Below are 15,680 nucleotides of genomic sequence, written 5' to 3'. Positions count from 1 at the left end.
TAGTGATGTTGAATGTATTTTCATGTGCTTATTTGCTATCTGTATATCCTCTTTTGTGAAATATCCATTCACAACTTTGGCCCATTTTCTATTTGGATGAGGTTTTTTTGTTTGCTTTTTTTCTTCCCTGTTGAGCTTGAGAATTCTTTATATATTCTAGATGGGAGTCTTTTGTCAGTTACATGGCTTACAAATACTTTCCCTAGTCGGTAGCTTGTTTTTTTCAGAGCTTTTTGTAAAACAAAAGGTTAGATTAAAAGAGAAAAAGAATACTATTTTATAGACATGCCAGTAAATTTTATGGATAATTAAGATTTGATTGTAGTCAACAACAGGAAAATATTTATAATTTAGTTAGCAAGTTCTTTAAAAGTCAACTCTGATGTAACTTCTTCTATGAAAGTAAAAACTTCAGTAACTTTAGTTTTTAAAGGAAGCGTTACATTCTTCATTTTAATTATTATATCAAGGATAAACTTGTACACATTAATGGGTGATACGTGAAATAAGAAATAATGTTCTCACTTTCTAGAAGTTAGTTTCTGATGGAAGCAGAACACTACCAATTAACATTCTTCCTTTTAAAACCCTCAATGCCCATATCTCTTGCTCTCTGCCACTTACGTGAAAATATCGTTTAATTGTTTCTTCCTTCCTTCATATTTCCACATATTCCCACAGTTCATTGCTTACATCTGTTTTTAACACTTAGGGGTCTTTCTTTACTTTATATTTTAGTTGGCTACTGACGAGTGTCCCTTCTCTCCCTCACCACTCAAATTAGTTCTTTGAATTGTCTTTGTTTCCTTCCCTAGGTCCTACCTTACACCTGACCAATTGCAAAGAACTCAGTAAACATTGATATGATTTTAAATAATGCCATAACAAGATAATCTCAAACTATGATTAGTTTAAAATTCATCCATGAAGTTCATTTTTGCCTCTAATCTGCCTCATCAGGCTCATTCTCTGGCTAACATGACAATTAGTGTAAGTTCTTTGAGCCATACCAATTGAGGAATCCAGGGGGGCAACCTCTGAATATGTTGCATGTAACCGAGAAATGCTTATCATGGATTTAGTGAGGGCAGTTTGCTATCGTTAAGTTCTGTGTTTAATTTTGCCTCAGTGTGCCTTTCTCACTAATTCATGACTCTCTTTATTAGATGATGAAAGGATTTTGGTGGGGCTTTTGGCAAGAAGGAAAGATAACTACCTCCCCTGCTTCTACTGTGCAGAGAACAACTTTCTGTTAGTGCAGGAAGAATATAAAAAAGCAGCCTCTTTCTCCTTGGCTTAATATTCCATCTCCCTTCCAACATTAAATTTTAACTGTGGCTTATCTGTGTGATCTGGGATCATTCTGGTGGCCTGGCCAACCCCACAATGGTCTCATCCGTCCCCAGTGCTCCAGGCAGGACTGAGGCCCCATATAATACAGTCTCTTCTCTCATCTTGGGCCTTGAAGCCTCCTTGGCCTTATCATTTCAGTGCAGCCTACCAGGTGTACTGACCTAGGAATCATGCTGGAGCCCTTTTCTGTCACTTGCCCTCCCCATCTAACCTTCTAGTCCCTATTTTTGACCTAAACTAGCATTCACCAGTCTCTACTTAACTCCTCTAGCCCAGTCTTGGGACCTTTATCCTAGTCATTTCTCAGGGCCTGAAATTTGGGGTTTTGACTAGTTTTCTCCAGGATTCTAAACTGTAGCTTCGCAGGGCATATTTGGCTTGATTTTCTGTCTCTTACCACCGTTGTAGATCAAATGAGAGTTTTCACTACATCTCAAGTCCTAGGGCTCTCCATAGTGACTGTGGATCTGGCTTGTTCTGGCTAGGCCAAATTACCACTTCTTTCCCCAGACCATATAAGAGAATAAAGGTTGGGGTGGGTGGATTCAGGCACATTCTTTGACCTCTTTACAACCTAAACACCAGCTTCCACTCCATTTCAATAGCTCACTCATGAAACCCTCATTTATCAAGCTTCTCCTAACCATTTTTTGGTTACTTAATCCAAAAATATTTCATCTTGAGTTCTGTGTCTTAGAGAAGTTGCCCAGATTACTCGCCTCATAAGAAAGTGACACCAGGAGGAAAGATGGACTCAAGACCTCTAAAAATCTTCTTTCTCATAAAAGCAATGAGAATGCTGGTAAAAATTGTCAAAATAAACCTTTTCAGAACTTGAAATAAACCAAAGGCTTCATTTCAGTTAGGGAGCATTTGTTGAAGAAAAAAATGGTGAAATCTTGGTCACAGCAGGTTGTTTTGTGGCATTTGAACTTGTGCTATTTTCATTTCCCCCGCCACAGCTCTGTGGCAGCTTTGAAAGCCCTCAGTGCAATTACAATGAAAACCAGTAGGCCAGCAGCCATAGGAGGGGGCAGAATGGGGTTGGATCTCCTCCAAATCCATTACTAGAAAATCGTTATTCTTTGACCTATCTGGAAGTTCTACTTGTAGGGCTTGTCTTTATTTGAACTGATTCAGAGCTCATCTGGTGTAAATAGACTTTTCTGTGGAGGCATTTGTTGAAAACAGCCAATGGCAATGGTTTCACAACAAAGCTGCCTTTGGGGCCAAAAAGAAGCTACCCAAAATACTCAGAAGGAAAACGTGGGAAATTTGATGAACATGAGTTCTGAAAAGATCTCACATATATCTAGGAATCCAGAAGATCACGCATATGCACAGGACTGAAATCATGCCCAGAACTTTGTGCATGCAGGGAAACAAAATTGAGAAGACCCAAAACTCTCTTTCTGCATGACTTTGAGGCTCTGCACAAGTAGGAAATTAAAGCTAAGGCAGAGTTGTAAACTGCCTGCCTAATATTGAAGGCATACCCCAACACTCGCATAGAACCTCACAGCCAAAGCTGGGACACTTATTGGTTCCAAGCATTTAATGAAATCTCTAACTATTAGCTGCCCTCTAAACTAGCCAAGCAGACTTCATAGCCTCACATAACAGAGAAACAGACATCACCAATGTCTGGCAAGAGAAAGAATTAGCTAACTTGAAGATATGTCAATTTAGATGATCCCGTTTGATAAACAGAAAGAAACAAGAAAGAGGAGAAGAACAGTGTTTCACAGACCTGTAGGACACCATTAAGTGTGCCAATATATGCATAACAAAAGACCCAGAGAAAGAGAGAAAAAAAGAGGCAGAAAGATTTTTTCAAAAAACAATTGCCCAAACTTCTAAACTTTGATGAAAACATTAATCTACACATTTATAAAGTTCAATGAATCGCAAGTATGATAGACTCAAAAAAAAAAAAATCCACACCTAGGCACAGCATGATCTAACCGTAAAAAACCAAAAGCAGAAAAAGAATCTTGAAAGCCACAGCGCCGTGACTTACCTCAATAGTTCTCAGTGGAGTGGAAGACTTAGTACTTTCTGGATGGCAATATTCCTTAAGTTGATGTATAGACTCAGGGCACAAACAACTGCTGTGGGCACCTGACCCTGGATTCCTCTAGCTTGGCTGCCCTTTGCCTATTTTCCACTTTGGCCACTTATTTAATCAGGTCTCTTGTCTTCTCAAGCTGTTTTAGTGCTATACCTCAGCTTCCTACTTCCATCTAGATTTCTTGGCTTTAAACCCTTGATTTCTTTAAACGTGACTTGAGCAATTTGCCTTCAGTTGCAAATACCACAATCATGAGGCTGGGGCTTCCCCAAATCTCCACGCTAGCACCCAGCCCAACCTAGACTGTGCTGGGAGACCTCTGGGTGCAACTCTATAGGGAAAGAAGAACTAAGAGCCTTCACCTCCACAAAAATAAAGACACGTATGAACTCCAACCTTATCTTCCCTCCATTTCCCCCTCCAACTCAATCTATCCTTACTTATTTTCATCTTGTTACAGAATAATGTGCCTCCTTCTTCTCAAGATCAACTTGTGTTCTTGACTCAATTCCCACACACTCCTCTCCTCCAGGATCTCAATAGTCTCTTCTCTCTTCTGTCCTCCTTCATCTTTCCAGCTCTATTGGATTGCTCCACACAGACTGTAAACATTATAAAGTCATTCCCAGCCATGCCATTCCCCACCTCCCCATACACAAATATTCCTTAATCTCTACTTTGATTTGCCATATAAAACCTTTAAAGGAAAAGCCATACTCCCTGCTTCCATTCCAGTCATTTATCCAGGCAATAGCCTTACTCTTTCACTATCCCAATAATGTTGTTCCTGAAAGTAGCCTCTTCTGGGACCTTGTTTTACTAGACTTCTTTTAGTTGTTACAAGCTGCTACCAGGAGGGTACACAGACCTCACTCACTCTTTCACCTTTCTCACTGTTGAGACCATGATTTAAGTCTATGTTACACATTAGAGCCGTCATGGGGGTTTACAAATTGCCTGTATGTGGGATCCACCTTAGAAATTCTGATTTAATTGATTTGGGGGGAAATGCAGGGCAGCTATACTTCTTAGAGACGACCCTATTTGTTCCAATGTACAAATAGACTTTCCCAAGACTCTGCCCTCAGTTTCCCCCTGCTCTTCTCATTCTCCCTAATATCTGGGGGTGGTTTTTATCAGCTCCTAAGGCTCCAGCTTTACCTGTAATCTCTAGATATCCCCAAATCTCATCTCCAGAGTGGAGTCTCCAATACCCCTTAGCACATTCTGCTAACTTCTCTGTGCACGTTTTGCAATGACTTAAAATAAGACTATTTCCTGAACAAACTCATTATATATCCTTCAAAATATGCTGTCACTCTTCTTTTTTCTCTCTGTCTGTAAGCAGCAACATCATCCACCTATAAACAAACTCCAGAGTCAACCTGGATTACTTGTCCATTACCTCCTAACAGCTTCTTACTTATCTAGTGCTATCTGCCTCTGAACTGTTGAAACATCATGGCTTTAAACTAAAGCACATCTCAGTTTGGAGCTCCACCACCTATTAGATATTACTTGTGTCACTAACTTCATATCTCTAAGACTCTTTAGAATGGGCATAGTCACGCTATCACACAGTGTTGTTCTGAGGAATAAATAAAACGAGGCATTTAATTCACAGTAATGACAGTAGTAAATGACAGTTGTGGTTATTGTTCTAACCTTCGTCCTCTGGATCCCACTAGAACCGAATTTAAGCCATTGGTCTCTCTTCCTTGGACAACAGTGGTATGTCTCCTCCTGCCCAGTCTCAGGGGCATCTTCATAAAACACAGATCTGATCACATCACACACGACTTATGAGACTCCAGTGGCCCTACCATTCACATAGAACATCAGAACCAAGAGTGAAGAGCCTGTGATAGAATGGTGGGTAGTTTGGGAAGGAGGGTGAGCTTTCTCATAAGCTTCAACAGCACCCATCCATTCTTTCATAAAGACAATTGGTGTTTTTTCACCTTTACGTAAAATGCTCTGTGATGGATGCTACTTTACATTCTTCACTCATCTTCCATTGAGATTGCTGCCCCATCCCTTGTATATAGAAATTCTGGGGCTACTACTGTCAACCGGGAAGGACCTCCCATCACCCCACTCTCTCATTCTCTACTGGATACTGCTCCATATTCATAGAATTTCAGAAACAGCCCTAAAGGCAAAATTCTTGAGGCCAGAAGAGGTCAAAACTTTGTTAGCACAAGCTGATCACCCTCAAGAAAGTATGGAAGTATGGTAACCCGGTGGATTTTTTTTTTCTATTGCTATTCATACACATCTCTAATAACAGCTGCTTCCACGGTTGGTGTGACAGGCAGAAACAGGGCAAATGTCAAACTACCAATGATAGTGACAATTCAGTGGGTCCTCCATTCACTAAGTACTTAAAATTCTTTTGCATAATTACGCACATCTCTCTTTAAAAATATGTACATATTAGTTTTAGCACAACTAATGATAGCTTTTCTGACACAGGATGTCTTTAGTTTTTCTCAATAAATTGCTATTTTTTTATTTTTTTATTATGGGTTTTGGAATGAAGATTGATTTTTGAACCATTTGGGGGGGATAATAGCTGACTTTTGTGCTACTGTGCCATTGCACAGTTCACATTTCAATAATTAAATATAAACACGCTCCCTCAAGGAACAGAGTCACTTAAAATATGGCAGTGCTTCATTAATAATCGATTTACAGAATCTCTCGTTGTGGAAACGACAGCCTCTCGAAGCTGTCATGACACTGTCAGTCTTGCTAAAGCAGGTAAGAATTACTTCTTGAGCTCCAAACAGAGTCACAAATAGCAATGGTTTCCTTGGAGACTCAGCAGCAAAGCTTAGAGCACTGTACCTGTAGTGCTGGGGCTTCCAAATTGGAAGGAAGTTTCCCCCCAGAGACTGATCAGTCTTCCCAGATTGAGGAACTTTTGGCGCTTTCTTAGGGAGAAATCTCTAAATGTTTGCTAGTGAGGAGGAAGGACAGAGGAGACAGAGAATGTGCAGCCTTGTGAGTTGGGTCACGGTCAGAGCCACAGCCACAAGCAGCCTAGTTTGCAATGCTAAGGAGGCTGGGAGCAGCGGACAGCTCTCCTTAGTAATGAGTCACCCCTTATGAAAAGCCTCCTGTCTGTGTCTCTGGACTGATCATCATCAAGTCACAAGAAGGATATGCTAGAGACAAAGACAATGCAAGTCATATTTTTTAAAAGTGGTGTATGATGATTCTAGTCCTTCCTTCTTTTCGTGTTATTTTATTTGTGGAATCAAAAAAGTTGGGCTCTTTTGGACATTTTAGAATTCTGGACGCTCTTCGTGGATGCTGTGGATGTATAGCACATTTTTTCCCTTCTCCCACACTCTTTTTAGCATTCTTTCTGGGGGAGGTCCTACAGATTTATTGGGGAGATTTGAAGGAGACTTTGGTGCAAAATGCTTATCTCACTTCTCCCTTTCCCACCACCCCCCCCCCCCCCCGCCCTCCCACACCTCTTGCCTAGAGGAGGCAGCCAGGGTCCCTGGGTGAGAAGTGGAGACAGAACTCAGATAAGATGTGAATTTTGAGGGGTTAAGAAGCACTCTGACTTATAGATACAAAGTAACTGCATACAATAATGTGTCAAAATTAGAAGATGGGACCACTTCAAAAACCTGCATGTCCTATAGAAAAATGCATTTGCCTGAAAGGTGTAACAGCTGCTGGATCACCAGCCTGCATTTTTCATTAAATGTACCTTTCATAGTTACCTATTTATAACTACATGTACTGAGTAACAAAACATGGGAAATATGGACTCAATGCCCTGCATTTATATAAACTATAGTTTATATAATATATTGCATCTGAAAATTATTACCAAGCACAACTCCTTACCGTGAGGATTTATCTTCATTCGTTACCCATGAAAGCTTATTTTGTGTAGTAAATGAAGCATACTGTGTGCATAATTTTCTTTAAATCATACTCATTTCTTTTTTATTGTTTTTATGTGTTATTTAATTGTTTATTTAATGTTTATTTATTTTGAGAGAGAGAGAGAGAGAGAGAGAATGCGTGGGGGAGGGGCAGAGAGAGAGGGAGAGAGAGAGAATCTCAAGCAGGCTCCGTGCTGTCAAAGCAGAACCTGATGGGGGGCTCAATGTCACGGGCAGTGAGATCATTACTTGAACCAAAATCAAGAGTGGCTTTAGCCGACTGAGCCACCCAGGCTCCCCAATTATACTTGAGGATACCTACTCCCTTGGACAAATAAAAGCAGCTCACTATTACAAGTCCCTGTCTCCATGATTTCTATTTGTTGCTGTTTATCTCATACTCTTTGAGGGGCACAGTGGTTATAATCTTGAGCTTTGGAACTAGGCAGACTAGCTGTTCAAATGAAGACTTGAGCTGTGTGCCAAGCCTCTCTGACTCTGTTTTCTCATCTGAAAATAGAGTACTAGCTCCTACTTCACAGGACTGTTATAGGAATTGACTGAAATTGTATCAGTGACCAGAGAACTGAATATCACATATAGCACATAATGAGAACCATTTAATTTTTACTGACAGTATTTTATATTTGTGACTTCCTTATGCTTACTATCTATACTCTTCATATAATTTTTTACAGTTTTTTAAACTTTCTATGGACAAAACTTAGATCGTATTTATTCTTTAGGCTGAATTTTGACTGAACTATGCTATTTTAATTCAGTCAAATTTTAAAAATTGTGGACATCTTTTCTAAATGTCTCAAAAACATCAACATATTCTAAGGTCTAGTTTGCTGGAAGTATGCCTATATATAGTTGATTGAAAGCCAACTAGACTAAATCACCTTAAAATACCACTTTATGGTCAATTACAACAACAAATATTTATTGCTATTTTGCAGGAGCAATGTGCTACGCTTCTGTGCTAGGTCTCCTGATGTTTTGCAAAGTGTACTTGTTGTCCTACTGTAATTGTCATCATCATGACAGAATCATACTAAAGTGAAATTAAAACTATGTGCCAATTTTTTTCCTCTAGGATTTTATATTAAGTTGAGTTCAGGGCAGGGGCACCTGGGTGGCCCAGTCAGTTGGATGTCCGACTTTGGCTCAGGTCATGATCTCATGGTTTGTGAGTCTGAGCCCCACCTTGAGCTCTGTGCTGACAGCTCAGAGCCTAGAGCCTGCTTCAGATTCTCTCTCTCTCTCTCTCTCTCTCTCTCTCTCTCTCTGTTCCTTCCCTGCTCACACTGTGTGTGTGTGTGTGTGTGTGTGTGTGTGTCTCTCTCTCTCAAAAATAAATAAAGATTAAAAACATTAAAAATAAATAAAAAATAAATTGAGTCCAGGGCAAATTTGATTCATGACACTCCATTTTGTCTATACTACAACAGTAACCTGGAAATGTTAATTTTCCAAACATATGTATTTTGTCTTTAGTTCTGTATCTGTGTATATTTATTTCCAAGGTGGCTTTGAGCCACATCTTTTCAGTACTTTTAAGGTTATTTGGTAGTAAACAATTGATTTTCAAGCACACTGATCTCTTTTTGGTAGAATAACATTTTTGTAACATTCTGATTTTACTAAAATGGTCAGATACTCTAATGTATTAGAGAAAGTGTGATGTGGCTGAGAAATAAATTCTTGGTAATATTTATGCTCTTTTCTTATTTATAATTTATTTGTCACCCTATATATTTGGTAAGTGTTTCTACACATTGTTCTTGGCATTGTGATATTTTTCTTGGAGGTTTGAAATGCTGGTCAGGTCATTCAAAGCCCTCCATGAGTCTTAGCTTTAGGTTACTGAGAATTAAGTTCAGAGCCAATTGTTGGGGGAGAGGGTCATGGACCACGTAGGTATAGTGAGTATCAGAGGGAGAGGTTAAGTAGCAGGACCAAAAAGGTGGTTTTTATCAGCTGGTGCTAAGTAAGACCTAATGCTTGTTATGAACAATCCTTCTTTTGCAGTCACTGCACAGGAGGGCGGAATTGCACCCTTATGACCCATCACTCTACCAAGGCTGCATTTTGCGGAAGTTTCTCTCCCCCTAATTATATGGATGTCAGACAGGAGACTCCAAACTTTTGACTTCAGAACTATGGAATTAAAGAATTTTAGATCTGGAAAGGACTTAAATTCCTAGTACCTCCCGCCAGTCATTTTATGGGTAAGAGACTAAAGCCCATCAAATCTAAATGACCCTCCTGAACTCAGGTGGAAAAGCAGGAACAAGGGTTTGGAGATTTCTTTTTTGCTTTGAAATCTTGAAATCCAAACCACATGGGGCACAAAGTGAGAGGCAAAGTGAAGATGCATTAAATTTCTGTATAAACAAGATGTCATTTAACACTGTTTTGAATGAGATAGCATAGAAGGAAGGAAGTTTCACACTAATCTTTTTCCCCCAAACAGTGAAGTGTCACACTTTTCATTTGTACTGGTTGGCCAAATATTCCAGATCACCTATATTGTGATTTCCCCTTTTTGAAAATGTTTGTTTGTTTGTTTGTTTGTTTGTTTGTTTTGGAGAGATAGAAACAGAAACAGAGAGCAGAAAAGAGCAGGGGAGTGGCAAGCAGAATCCTAAGCAGGCTCCGCACAGCAGTGCTGAACCTGTTGTGGGGTTTAAAACCAGGAACCGGGAGATCACGACCTGAGCTGAAACCAAGAATCAGACACTTAATTGACTGAGCCATCCAGGTGCCCACAGTAAATATTTTTGTTAAAAATATTACAGATTTTTTATTTTTTAATCTGCAAGTATTCTACATCCACTTGTCTTTTCTCAGTCTTTAACTTTCTTGACTTCTCTGGAGAATATGACTTTTTATTATAGGTAATTCTGTAAGGAAATTCTTTGCTTATATAGTTTTTAGGTTGTTTAAGTAATTTGGGGGGAAAGTTTCTCCATATTCCTAGATCAAAGCACATGAACACTTGAGGAATCAATTACCAAGATTTTGTGATAAATATTGGCTTTTCACATGTATTATGATCTTGCTCTTAAGGCCCTCCTCACCTTTGGAAGTAGGAAACCATCATCCTCTGGCTGTTTTCTTTCTCCCATTTCTGGAATAATAGCTGTTGGCTAAGTTTCTAATCTTCATAAGCTTCTTCTGCATCCCTTGGAGAACTCATACAGCCTGACCACAAGCCACACTGTACATGTGTACAAATCTATGCCATTACTTACATCTTTCTGAACCCCAGGTCCATATTTTCAGCCATGGAGGGCAATTTCCAACTATCCCTGGCATCCTACACTCTTATTTAACATTAAAGATAATCTTTCCTTTCCAAATCAGCCATTCCTCTTAACTTAACCTACTCCTGATAATGACTCAATCACACATTTGCTTAACTAATATTTTTTGAATGCCTATTATATGCCAAGACCTGAATTGGATGCTGGAAATATAAGGGAAATAATTGTGTTCCAATCTTTGCCCTTAGGGCACAGAGGTGGATAGAGGCAAAGAAGCAACACTTACAAAACGTTAAGTAGGCACCAAGCCAAAGCAAGGACAGGTGATATGAGAGCTCTTCTCCCTGATAATAAGGCATAAAATTTTTTAGTGATCTTAGCCCCTCTATGTATGCCCTTCTCTACATTTGATGAGCAACTTACTTCCAGGTAATGCCTAGTTTCCATTTTCACAATGATTGTGGCAAATTAAATATGTGTATGTGTGTGTATATATGTATATATATATATATCATGTATACATATATATTAACATGTGTACATATACATATAAATATGTATATATATTATGTATACAAATATATTTGTATATCTATTACAAATTAAATATGTATATATATAATATAGATACACACAATATATGTGTATATGTATATATATATACAATACATATATATACTATATATATTATACATATATACATATATTGTATATATACATATATTGTATATATAGGAGATGTGGTGATACCTGCTTTACAAGAGCACTCTAATGTATGAAACATAAGTTGTACACTGTCAAATATTCTATATATACAAATGTTATTTACTCTTATTCAAGTTGTTACTGCTATTTTTCTCCTAGCCAATCTCTCACTTGACATTCTTCTGATATGTTCTTTTGTGGAATCCCTTACAACATGAGTACAAACCCTTAAAGAATAGGATTCAGGCCATAAATACCTATATGGTTCCCCCCATCCCATCTCACAGTGTCATGCCCAGAATGTTCTTCAATAAGATTTTGTCAAATGAATGAATGAATGATGAATGTGTACTGTTGTTTAGTTTTGGTGCTCACCTTAAGTCAGTGATTGACTAAATGTAGTAGAAAATACTTCCATTAGGCCACAGACTATAACCACAAATCCGGTGTGGCCAGCTGCAAAGCCAGAATTAAAGCTCTTGCCTTTACAGTGATTAATTAACACATGGAAGAAAAGGCCAGTCCCGCCTCAAGCCGAGAAGGAGACTGGTGGCTTAGTATACCTAAAGCAAGTCTTCCAAAGTAAGGCAGCCTTTCAGGAAAACTGCAGTAGGAAAATTAAGATAGCAAGAGATGTCTGCAGGCCAATGCCAATATCCTAACAAAGAATCTCAAGGGGGTGGAGAACGAAGTTATGAGAGAAAAAAATACCAGGTGCTGAGAAGTTGAGAATCCTTGCAAATTAACGCTGTTTACTATTTGGGGATTAGGATCTCATAGTCAAATCCAGTTTTACAATCATTTTTATGGTTGCCTCAGATATCACTGAATATTGTAGTGAAATGTACTTAATTAATCTTCTATCAGTGGACAATTAGGCTATTTAGAAATATTTTTATCGTCATATTTCATTTTTATACACTTATCTTTAAGAGCTTCTCTCAGCTAAATTCCAAGATGTAAAATTTATTGACTCAAAGAATATGTATATTTTAAAGACTTTAAAAAGGTTTGGCAAAATTAGGTTTGCCATGGTTGATGACAGAGTTCAGCATGGGAGAGAAGGGAAACCCAGGATCTGGGTCAGTCTCTGCCTTGGGTCAGACCCTTACCACTTCCTGCAAGTGCAAGTGCAATGGCACCCAAGTGGTGTTCCTGTCACCAGTCCTGAGGCCAGAATGTTCTTTCTAACTGTGATAGGATCCAACAAATCAGATCACATGTCTCCCTGGTGAAGCACAAAAGCACCTCTTATCTGACCCCTGATTACCAGGCCCCCATTTCTTTCTCCACGCATCTCCCACCTGCACTTTATGCTGAAGTCCTAACTTCTTGAAGTTTCCTTAAGCATTCAAAGCCCTCTAGATCTTCATGCCAGCACTTACACTTCTCTTAACTCTTATATCTTTTCTCTGCATCCATAAATGGCCTATTCTACTTGTCTTTTAAGACCTGATCATCATATTCTCTGGGAAGCTGTCTATTCACTAAGTTTCTGAGTAGCCAGTACATACCTCCACCATGACGCTCCCCACATCATCTCATCCCTGTTGGTTTAGTAGACTGCATTCCCAGGTAGGTCAAGAGCCCCTTGAAGGCAGACTGTATTTTGTCTAGAGCTTAGCTCAGGACCAAGCACATTGTAGACACAGAAGAGTAAGCAACCCAACAAACAAACAAAATCAGGGAGAGTAATATGGGAAGAGGAGGAGTAGATCGCAATGAAGGCAATGTGTAAAGACAGGAGTAGGGGGATTTAGAAGTACAAGAGGTCAGACAGTAGCATTTCAGGATTTGAAAGTCTGAGTTCTGGATATGAAGATATAAAGAACAGCAAGACAAAAGATATACTGCAGGTGGTGGATGGCTACACTTGTCAAATCTTGGGAAATCAAGGAACAAGGAGTCATGGGCATTGGAAGGGTCATTAATGTGGATATCAGAGTTTTCAGACATAAAGGGATAGCCAAAAGGAAGTTAGGCTGCTCTCTCTCTATAGAAGTGGGTGTAGGATACTTCCTGTATTTAAGCTTAATGTCCTTAACCTGAGGACATTTACAGGCTATAAGATTGTATTCTTACAAGTTTTTGGTGTACATATCATTATCATTTTAGTAGCAGTCAACATTTTTGGAGTGCTTAACTCTGCGAAGCAGCTACATTTATTATTAGTAAGCTCTTCACACTCAACAGCCCATTTTACCTTCACTGAGCTCAAAGATTTCCTTTATACCCCCTCTTACTAAAGACAAAACCGAGGCTCAAAAAAATTAGAGTGACATCCCCAAAGCCACACAAGGGCGTGTCACCGAGACAAGATTCCAATCAAGGGGTGTGCTAGCTCCTGACTTCCTCCCTCATAATAGTGTCTCATTTGCTCTTGCTGGAAGCAGAGAGCCCATCACCAGCACCAGCACATCCTCATATGTTGCTACAGTATCCATCACAACTCAAAATCTATTTTACCACCAGATTACGGAGTTTAGGTGTTTACATTAAAATGTCCTTATTCATCAGGATGACACAATCCTATGTCTCAAAAATATTATGGGTCAAACATGTTCTTTAGCCTTGCCTGAGAACAAAACACAGTTGAAAACATTTATTGAGGACTTATGATGTCCTAGACAATGTATTCTTTTTCTGCGGGAAAAAAATATATCAGAGTAGCGATAAAAATTGAAAAATGTATTCTGGGAACTAAAGTTGGATCTTGCCCACATTAAAAAGAAAGGAGAGACAGAGAATATTAAAGAAAGTCACTTGGACAATTAGTTTCCCTTCTCTCCCTTGTGCTCAGAGATTTTCCCATGTGGAAATCTCATGCCCTCAATAATCTCTGTGATACCCTGTCTCAGTGGTTTATCAAGTGTGGTCCCTGGAACAGTATCATCAGCATCAACCAACTTGTTAGACATACAAAATAGTAGTAATAATAATAATAATAATAATAATAATAAATGTGCTAGTCTTGGTCTCAAAGCCCAGGGGAGAGCTGAGGGATAGTGATAATTTAGCTTATAGTGCAATAAAATTAAATTAAAAGTACTACTTTCATAGCAAGGATTATGTCTTATGAAGGAAACCCTGTGCATAAACTGCAGGGACTCTCAGTCACATAAATGTCAGTGTAGTAGTAACAAAAACAACAGTATTTGATCATTTTTAACTTACAGATTTTCCAACTTCTTTTATTATGCAGAACTCATTTGAATTTTTCTTCATTTATCTATTTTTTTTTTTGGATCTGTCCCTCTGTACTTTTATGATTTCGTACAAATTCACATTATTAAAAATATGCCTACAGGGTGCCTGGCTGGCTCAGTCGACAGACATGCAACTCTTAATATTGAGGTTGTGAGTACGGCCCCATGTTAGGTATAGAAATTACTTACAAATAAAGTCCTTATGGGTGCCTGGGTGGCTCAGTCAAGTGAACGTCTGACTCTTGATTCTGGCTCAGGTCATGACCTCATGGTTTGTGAATTCAAGCCCCACAACAGGCTCTGTGCCGACAGTGCAGAGCCTGCTTGGTATTCTCTCTTTCCCTCTCTCCTGCCCCTTCCCCTGCTCTCTCTCTCTCTCTCTCTCTGTCTGTCTCTCAAATAAGTAAATAAACTTTAAAAAAATGTTTCAAAAATAAAACAAAGTATTTAAAAATATATGTCTAGGTCTTTCACAAATATCAAGGGAAATGAAATATTCGTGGCTATTTCCTACACTTTGGTGAGGTGAGTGTGGGAAACTGTGAAAACTTCCTCAAATCTTTAACTAAATTCTACCATGGACTAATTTTCCCCTGGGTATTGCCAAGGAAAACCTACATATTATTCATTCATTAAAATTCCTTGCAGTGCTATCTCGGTGGCTAATTCTCTACCTAGCTACCAGGGAAATGAAATCTCCAAATTTGATCAAAGTTAATCAAAACAGAGGTGTGTGACTCATTCAAAAGACAAAGCATGCCTATTAAAAATGTTCCAAAAGAAGATACACGGATGAAGCTGCTGGAGGCCACTCTAACTTGTGTTATGATCATTTAAAAGGGATTTTAAATGACTATTTACGTTAGTATTCAATCAAAGGTACCTTCCATGACAGCCCCCGAATTACACGGAATATTTATCCCGTGCCTGAAACACAGAGCATCTACGTTCTTTCCAGTCAGCTTACTACTGTGTTGCATTTGACCTTTCACTTAATGGCAACTCTATAATCATATTTTGTCCCCCCCCTTTTTTTTTAACAAACTATGAAAATAAATAGGATGGAAGCCATAGATTATAAGTAAGAAAAAATGGAAGGTAAAGACCACTGGATTATGTTTGCCTTGGGCTCTCTTGATTGTGCCACTTTGTTGTTACTGCT

This window comes from Felis catus, chromosome A2 (assembly GCF_018350175.1).
Source record: "Felis catus isolate Fca126 chromosome A2, F.catus_Fca126_mat1.0, whole genome shotgun sequence".
In the NCBI taxonomy this organism is placed as follows: domain Eukaryota; kingdom Metazoa; phylum Chordata; class Mammalia; order Carnivora; family Felidae; genus Felis; species Felis catus.
Note: the sequence above shows the minus strand (reverse complement) of the source record.